Raw genomic sequence first — 10,085 nt, 5'->3', positions numbered from 1 at the left:
AAAGGACACTGTTTTTGACAATAATTTTCTAGGAAAGTATGAATCGTAAAAGTCTTGGATTTTCCTAAAGATCTTTTGAAAATAAGAGGAAACTGATCAAGTTTTTTGAGACAGCTGTATAAATCCTAATGCTAGACTAGAGATTGACTGAAGCAGCTTTTATTTACTCCTGTAAATGCACAACAAAAACAGTTTAAAAGGCTACTTGGCTAACTTCAAGCCCCATCTGTAGCTTTAGAAAATAGACAGCAGTAACAAATACAGTCATTCAGAAATCCCCAGTGGGGTCGCCAGTGATGTTATCACTCAGGTTGTTCCCCAAAAGATCTTTAGAAAAGGGAATACAGCCGAGGTAACCACTAACCAGTCTTTTAGCTGCAGATTCTAGCCAATCTGCAACCAGAGAGGGCTCTCTCTTTATGATTTAGATTTGTTTTGTTATATGTTAGGCTAGTTATGAAGCACAAGTATTTGTTTGGTGTTTGGAAGGTGACATTCAGTAGAATAGGGCTGCAATATGATAGAAGTTCAGACCATTGGGTTGATGGAGTCCAATGAAAATTAACCTCTGGGTATGGTCTCTTTGGCAAAAGGAGGAACTACAGAGAAACATAGTCAGACACAGAACAAATTTTTAGCTGGAATAAGATGAAGTGAAGTCAGGGAATGAAAGGAAATTAAGAATCTTTCATTATGCTAACAGAGGGAAATTGAATAAACATTACCAAGGAGCAGTTAAGAATTCCTTGATGATATTTAGAGTGAAAGAACCAGGGAGACAAGAGCAGTCAAGAATTCTTGCCTATGCTAGTCCTGTAGAAAACATAAAAATTGACAGGAATTGAACATAGAGTACAGTCAAGTAAATTCTGGGTTATTCTTTTTTCCTACAATTAGAACATGATATATAGATGATAAATAAACATAGGAACAGTAAAACAAGGGTAAAAAGACTTATTGATCCATGAAGTAACACGAGAATTCTGCAACATATTCTTCTGCCATTAATTCCACAACAGAAAGTTCACCAGCAAAGCATTCCAACAATCTTTATTCAGAAAGTTTCTCAAAATTACAGCGCAGGTCCAGAATGATATTCACCAGCCAACAACAATACATCTCTTGAGGAGGTATTTATAAAAAGAGTTACAAAATATCTCATAGACAAAATATCAAGCATTAACTTCATCCATCTACTTCCTTAAAGGCAGTAAATGGCATTGGAAAGAGAGCGCAATGAATGCAGGAGTAACTTGCGTTGTGCTGGCTGCCTTAGGTGGTCTGATATCTTTGACTTTTTGACTTATCAAGTCGGCTAGCAGCTGTTTCTTTATCCCGCGTTTCTGCGTTGTTGTCCTGGCCCTTCCATTTGTGCCCGATTTCTCTTTAATGCGTTTTGGCGTGAACGCCTTCCTTGCTGTCTTCATATTTATGATGGGTGGCACGCACATTAAATTCGATTAAATGTAGACAAATAAAAAGAATTAGTGCCAACACTAGCTTGGTAAAATCTCCAACATGCCCTGCCACCATTGATCTATTGGCAACTGGTGTCTTTGTAGTTTAATTAATGTTTCATCAGCTTCAGTATACCTGTAGTAATTGGGCTAGACTTCAAAAAGATGTGTCATCTCATATTCAATGTAGAACAAATTTTCTAATTTGTCATATAAAATCTGTCCAGAGGGAGGCACTGTCTCTTCTGAAATGCTAGATGATGCTGTAATTTGATTGGTAACATAGGTATTTACCCTGTGAACATACTGTTCATGTGTTAACAATCTCCCATTGCTGGTCAATAAGTTGGGTAACCCTTTGCTTTGCAACACTGCAAACTTTTCTCTGAAGGCATTTATTTCTGTTTGCATTTCTTGGCACTTTCTTTCTAAAGTTTGTACGAAATTCCTCATGGTTAGCACCTTTTTCACTGTCAAAATTGTACCTGTTCTGTCCTGAATATCTAGAGCTGCTAGCTACTCTCTGGTATGAGTATTCAAAAAATGAATTAGTTTATTGGCATGTTTGGGCTTGTTTGCTAATAATGCTATGGCCTTTTGGGTCTCAAATTGAGCTATCCCTATTAATTCAATCTGGTCATGAATAGTCTGTATTGATGTCCATTGATCAGTGATGGACTGGCCAATTTTAGTCCACAAAATTGTTTTGATTTCTGCCAGAGTTTTGTGAAGAGTAAGGTCCTTCTCCAAGGCTTTTACCTTATTTTCCAGGGCCTTTACTTCTCTTGTTTTCTCAGCCACAGTTATTTTTGATTTATCATAATTCACCTCTATCTTGGCCAGTTTTTCTTTGGCTTCCTTTAGCTCTGCCATTTGGAGTTCTAAAGCCTTTATTTCCTTCATCATATCTTCCATGCTCAGGTTGGTATCTGGTACTGCTATAGTTGTGGCTGTAACTGTTGTTGAAGCTGAGGTACCTGTTGTTGATTCTGGAAAAATGGGAGGGACTGCTGCTGTGACTGTAGGAGGAGCAGCTGTAAGAATTGGAGTTGTTTGAGCTGGCTGAGAGGCCAACTCTCCCTGTTTTCCTTGCAGTGCTGCCTCCAATGCTTTCTCTGTTTCTGCCAGTCTCTCATTCATCCTCATTAGCAAACTCACCACATCCTCCTCTTCTTTCTGCTGTGCAACTTCTATGGTTTGAGGGTGCATGGTAATTGACAGCTTGAGCTGCTTCCTAAGGGCTGCAATATCTTCTTCTTTCTTTTTTATTAAGGCCTGTATGCCCTTGGGATCCTTGGGATCATGTCCCAGCTCAATAATAATTTCCTCCAAGGATTTGATCCTGTTATCCTTAGCTAATGAGGAGGCCTTTTCCAATTCCAATTGGGCAGAAGTATTGTGCAATGAATTCTGTAGTCTGTGAGCCAATAATGCTTTGTCTGCCAAGGTAGAGTATACCATTTCTCCGGTTTGTTTATGTAACTCAATCTGGTCCATTGGGTGGATGTCTTTAGAGAGAACTTCTAGATTGGTCCTGATATAATCAGCAGCTGACTGTGGTTGCTACGTTGTAGGCCTGAAGTGACTAAGGGTCATTTTCCCTTCTTGGATATCATAGGCTGCCATTAGCCTTTGTTGATTGGTGGGAGCCATTCTCAGCAATTGATTATAAAGTTGGAACCTTACTGGCTCATTTCTGGCCTTTATTTCAGTGAATGCTTTCTTGATATCTGAGCCTTGCTTGCTCTGTTTCTTGGTGGATGTAACCTCCACACCATGCTGCCTCTCTTGCTCTTGCTGATATGAGCTAGTTGATGTTTCCAAAATTGGAGGAGCCTGCTGTTCAGTTGTTTCCTCACCCCTTAAGTTGCCTGCTGTCTCTTCCGCTAGTTCTTCTTCAGAGTAAGGATTCAACCTTTGCCTCTTTTCCCCTTGCTGTTCTGCCGATCCACCTGTAGGTGTCTCCTCCTGCCTGTCCCTTTTCTTGGCTCTTTCCTCATTGAGAGGAGTTTGTAACACAGGGATTTCAGGTACCTTTGTTTGTGTTGAAGGGCCTTGCCCCTTTGATGCATCTGGCTGATCTGCCATTGTTTCCTGCTCTGAATGCAGTACCTCCTTGCCTTTGGATGTCCCTGCAGGTGGAGTACTCTCTTGGGCAGGTTGTTGAGAAGTTGTAGCAGACGATGTGCCTGCTCCAATGTGTTGAGGCAATATGAAAGGGACTTGTCCAAAAGAGTCCAGGTCAAGTGTTTGTTCAAGCTGTTTCATTGCTTTTTCTAATTTCTCTTCTTCAGTAAGCTCTCCAACTAGTGTGCCTTCTACCCAATCCTGTTGCTTAGCATATTGTTCAATTTCAGGGATTTTGTGGTGCACATATCCTGTAAGCTTGTTTTTGACTCTTCTAAAACTTATGAAATTTTCAGGGTCATATGGTGACCATTGAAAACTTTGTTTCAGCATAAGTTGATCTCTTAATATCTTGTCTGCTTCCTCCCAGGCTTCTTCCCTTTTATTGAAGATAAAAGGGCCCAATTGATGTCTTATCTTGAGTTGTGCTTTTTTCCTAGCACCATAGAAATGAGTCAAATCTGAACTACTGAATTGCCGGTAGTATTCCAGGGCAAAAAGTCTCATAGGGACATACTTCGGCAGCTTATAGGGAGTTAATTCACAGCCATAAATCCTGATCATTGTGTGGTTTTGGTAAAAATACTAGTCACCAATACTGTATTCCTTTGAGAGATGTAAAATTTTCTGCATTTCAGCAGAGAGCCTGGCAAGAGGAGTTGTTATCAACAAAGAAGTGGCTGGATATATGAACAGGTCAATGAACTCACAATATGTATAAGGGGAATGGTGGACCTCATGGAATACTGAGGTCCAGAAAATCACATACCTCCTTTCACCTTTGAGGTCCAATCTTTTAAGAGGAATTTGAAAACTATCAGGTTGATAGTACAGCAGCAAATGATATATGTAGGATGTGTATTTGAACACTCTTTCTCTCTCCAAATTCATGAATTGCTCATGGATTTTATTTTCTATGAAGGTGGCATAATCATACTTGACAGCAGGGGGCTGTCCTGTAGTGAATATGGACATCAATACTAAAACAAATTCATTAACATACTCACTGGTTTTGAATCCTAAAATGTAGGATATCATGTCTATAATGAGTCTCCCTGCCTCATTGAACCAGACTTGGAGATAAGGAGGAGGCTGGTCAGGCTGGCAATTTGGTTTCATAAACAATTGAGAAATTCTGGTTATCTCTGAGCTGGGCAGTTTGGCACCTTGGTCAAGCAAGAATTTCATGGTGAGAGGAGCCAGAGGCTGAGTTGGCTTAAAGTTCAACATCTCATTTATGGATTGAGGAGTAATATAGAAGAGTATAGTCCCAGATGGAGCCATAACTGCTCTTTGTGTGGGTTCATAATTTGCATAGCATAAATGGATGAAATTAGGGAGCACATTCACTGAAGGGAGGTAATAGATAGGCATGTTAGATTCCCAAATTCCCAAGACATCAGTGCTACTTCTGTAGCTATTTCTAATTTCACAAAAGGCTTGCAGGTGAGATTTGTAACCCATCATATACTTAATTTGGAATTCCCTGTCAGCAAGGGGTATCCATTCCAATTCCTTATGTGGTGCATTCAAGGGGAAACATTCAAGGCCACTGGAGCTTCCATGGTTCATTGTCTGTGTTTATAATTGGAATTTGGGTCTGTGTAACAATAGAAAACAGAGTACTGGCACTAGGGTTTTTCATAGGAACTTTGCAAACTGAGTTTTATATAGAAATGGCCTCACTGGGTAAAATTCAAAGAAAAGACAAGGTCTGCAGAGTTTAATTGGGAAGCTGGATAAAACAGGGGAAATGGTGCTCTTTTGCAAGTGAGTTTGACAATTTTAACTCAATATTTGGGCATTTTTGAAGATTTTGCCAGTGGAAATGGGCTTGAATTGTAGTTTAATGGGCAATTTGCAGAGGAGAACAAAATATGCAGGTTTTCTTTGGAAGAATGTGTCAAACAGTGAAATAAAATGCAGAGGTTTGCAGGCAACAACGCATTTTAACTCGAATTTTAGTTCTTCAGGTAATTTTAACAGAGAAACTTCGGAAAAACAAGGTTTACGAGCGAATATCGGGTAAATACCTGTTTTACAGGTGTCTGGCATGAATTGTGGGTACAAGATGGAGTTGAGGGGGCCGAGTTTGTAGAGTGAATTCCCCTCGGTGGTGGACTGGAGCGTTGGTGGAAAATTCGTTGTAATTTGCATGCACAGTCTCTGCAATACAACGAATAGAAATGAACAAAAAACCATCACTTTCATGACTTTTTAACAAAATTTGGCTTTTTTGGGCTTTTTGGCGCTTTTTGGGATGACGTCATCATGACGTAAATTTTGTCCTGTAGCGGAGTACGGAAGGTGACGTGGAGGATGACATGGCAGATGACGTGGGCGGATGACATGGCAGACACAGCGAACGAAATAGTGACGCAAGCGCTGACGTGGGCGGATGACATGGTCAGCGGGAGGCGGGAGCGGTTTGTGGTTTCTATCGCACCGCCCTTTGTACGATGGTGGTTTGTGGCAGAATGGACGCGATGCAATGGGCTGACGACACGCGTCCTGGGGTATGGCGGGAAAACTGGTTTTTATCGAGCGCTAATCTTCGTACATCGGAGTGGCTTCGATATTGATGTGAGCCGTTGGATGGGGAGGGCCCGATCCAACGGTTGACGGGAGGGTAAGTTGGTGGTGGATTATAATTCAGAACCCGTGCCTTATTTTAATGTTTTTAAATGTTTGCGGGGTATAAACCTTGGTTAATACGGTTTTATATAGTTTATGTGGGCGGCTTTGGTTTTTGTGGGTTAGTTATTTAATTAACCAAGAGTTAATTAAATCCCATGGTGTATGCATGCGCGGGGAGGGTTGTTATAAGGTTCCAAATGAACCTATAACTCCTGAAAATTTATGGTGTATGGCTATATTAAGCCGGGGGTTGGGATATTTAGTTTTTTAGGGATTTTATGTATTTTTACATTGTATGGGAAGGGAAAAGTTTAAATAGGAGCTATATAATAGAGTTAGGGTGTTAGTATGGTTTTGTAGATAAAAACGCTAAGTTTATAAAGTAATAACTTAGGTTTATAGAGAAATGAAAGGGAAATGGAGTGATTATTTTACACAAGAAATGTGGCTTGTTTTGACCAAGTAAACCCAAAGTTTCACTTAGTATTTCTCATAAAATAAAATGAGTTAGGACCACTGAGCAGATCCCAATGTCCTTGGGGGGATGTTAGTAAGTGTTCATGGGGAAATGAGAGGGGAAATCAGTCATGCTCCACTGAACTGTAGCCACTTTGCCAGAATGTTTGTGATACTCATGAAATAGATCATATTTAATAGGACAAAATGGATCACCAACCTGCTTCTGCAACACCAGAATTACTTACCCATTCTGCTACACCTAACATTTTTTCTTCATCTTGTTTGGGTGCATTTGAACTAGAAAACCCTTTCTTTCCTTTTCTTTTGACTGCTCTCCTATCTAAGTCTACCCTTATCTCTTCCAGGGGCTTAGATTCAACTGTTGAGGACCCTTGTTTCTCTACCTAGCTAGTGATTTGCCAAGCTTGAACTGTTTGAACAGACCTTATTCTCTAATGCTAAAACAAGAAATTTAAACATGGACTGGCCAAGATTGAGCTGTTGGGCCATTCTTCAAGTGTGACAAATTCACTGATTGCATGATTTGAAATTCTTTGCAACAAGTAGTACAGTAGTGGCATTTTGACTAGCACACTTTCCTGGTCTTTCTTTGGGGTTCATTTTCTTTCTTTCTTGACCAATTCATTTTTCTTGCCCTTTGATTTTTCTTTTAGGGCATACCCTCTTTACATTTTTTAAAATTTTTTTGTTTTTCGGAAAATATGGAATCTTTGCAGCATGGAAAGGATGATCATATTTGGCATTTCCACAGTCAATCATGAAATATGACACCTATTGGTATAGGAACCTAACAAGCGGAACGTCTAGCTGAACTCCTTTGCTTTGTGATAGTTTGCTAGGAACTCTCTGTGAGATAGTATGCCTAATTGAACTAAACTCCTTGAGCACACTGAGCTGCTAGCGCGATGACAGGTCCCGACACCTCATCGGCACGACACTTTCTCATCACCTTCCCTGCTAAAATCTGCATAGCTACCTTTACAATAGGGTCACAGATGATAGATATGGAATATCCACGCGGCTTCTTCACCAACTTAAACTTCTCCTTCATGGCCTCTGCGAGGGCCTTCTCAGCACCTTTTCCACCAAATATCATGGCTGAATTTTCTCCTGTGTAGGGAAACTACGTGATCTTGTGGATCAATATATTAGTGATGGGTATTGGCTCCTCCAGCCACAGACACCCATCATGCACCCAGAATAGAAGCTGCTTGATGACCAATATTGTAACCGTGGTGCGGTTGTAGTGCAACACCCAAAGAAGGTTGAGCAACCCTACCTTATCTACTCCTCTGGGCCACCTCTGCAGCTCCAATGCGGTCATTCTGGTGGTGGTATAGATGATGCGGCACATCACCTACGCAGTTGCCAGGTGTGGGAACTTCTCATGATCAACCAAGTCCCAGTCTTTGAGTTTTAGTAGAGGAACCTACCCCAAGCATGGTCCTTCGAAGACAATTTCATCCGACAGTAGAGGGGTTTGCAAGGGGACCTTGCCCTCATCGATATCCTTTAGTACCTTAGCCTTGCCCTTGCATGGAGGGATGTACTCTAGCAATCGAGTGACAAGGTTAGCACCCTGGGCTTCAACTTTCTCCATATCTACCCACATCCTCATCATCCATCGAGATGTCTTTGATTTCTTCCTCCTCCGACTCTAAATTGATGGCTTTGCCCTTCTCCTATGTGGTGGGCTTCGGTGGGTTTCTTCTCGGTGATGTGCTCACTAGTATCATAGGGTGCTTTCCCTTTTTATCCTTCATGCTCTCCTTGGTTGGGGTCGGATTTGGTCTCGGTGTCCTTGGTGATTTGGGGACTTCGGCTAATAGTTCAGAAACCTCGGGAGCAGCTTCTTTGGCCTCCATCTCAATTTTCGGCACTGACTCCTCTGCTTCAGTATTTATAGCTTCTGTGGGTGCTGACATGATGTTCTGCAAGAACTCCTATGTCTCCTTCAGTAATGTCTCAAATACTAAACTGGCTATTAGAAGTTCAAAGTGCTTGCTATTCATGTGTTCCTAAGAACCCAACAACTCAATTCTCGAAATGCCAAGTGTTTTTTGCTGGACAACCACCTGTAATTTATAGGGCATTTTGAATTCAAATCCAACTTTTCCCCCCAAATTTAGTTCATTAATGCTGGATTGGCGACATATTTTCAAGGATTTGATCCATAAATTCCGTCTTAAATTCCCGTCTTCTGCTCCATTTGGCCACATTTCTACCGTAAAATCATGAACAGTGACTTTAACGGTCACTTTCTGGCCGACCTATGCAATTTCTCCTTGGGTAATGTAGCTCCCTTCGTGCTGCTGTGAACCCTATGAAACTTCCTTGTATTACACAATCCTCCAATCATGCAACTCCCCAACCCGGTCAGTATAGTTTATAGTCCCGTGCCTCCTTTCTGCTGCCTGCAGCACTAAGACTGTGCTACCTTCATAGAGTCACATGTCCAGACCACTGGTGTATGGCTTCAAGTGATTGCCATTCACCTTTCTTGGGAAGGGATCTCCATTCAGTTTGACCAGTTGTATCGCTCCTCCATCGGTAATATTCTTAATGACATAGGGCCCTAACTAGTGCATTTTGAATTTCCCTAGAACTTTATCAAACTTGATGTCATATAACATAACCAGGTCATTTACCTTAAAGGTGCGCAACTTAATGTGCCTATCATGCCATGCTTTTTCGCGCTGCTTTTGGACCTGTTGGTGAAATCTATCTAGAAATATTTCTTCTCAAGCTCAACCAGCTGCGTGAGCCTTTCTTCCAAGGCTCCACAATCCTTCATACCCGTCAGTGCCACTATGCACAAACTAGGCACAATGTATTCCATGGGAATTACTGTGTCAACACCATATACAAGCCTAAAGGGTGTTTGTCTAGTCAACTTCTTACATGTCGTTCGATAGGCCCATAGTACTGCAGGTATGCGCAGGTCCCAATCATTTTGCTGAGCATTGCAAACCTTGGTCAGTGCATTCTCCAACACTTTATTGAATGCTTCCACCATCCCATTAGACTGCAGGTGATAAGGCATGCTCTTTTGGTGATATACCTAAAATTCTTCTATCAGCACGCTAATCATCTCATTCAGGAAGTGCGTACCACGATCACTCATCAAAATCTTTGGACACCCGAATCACGTCAGTACATACTCAAAGAGGAACTTCGCAGCAGTTGCACTTGTGCAATCCTTCACAGGCTATGCCTCTGCCCATCGAGTCAAATACTCTATCGAGGTGATAATGTACCTCGCTCCCCTCTTCTTCCCTTGGGGCTGAATAGGTCCCACAAAATCTTTCGCCCATTTCTCAAAGGGTTGTAATGTCATCTGTGGATTCAAAGGCAGCTCATCCCTCTGAGATGGCCTGCCAATCC

Source organism: Pinus tabuliformis, chromosome 2_2 (genome assembly GCF_031772625.1).
Source record: "Pinus tabuliformis cultivar Carrire ecotype Pingquan chromosome 2_2, CPIR1, whole genome shotgun sequence".
In the NCBI taxonomy this organism is placed as follows: domain Eukaryota; kingdom Viridiplantae; phylum Streptophyta; class Pinopsida; order Pinales; family Pinaceae; genus Pinus; species Pinus tabuliformis.
This window is presented reverse-complemented; position numbering follows the sequence as displayed.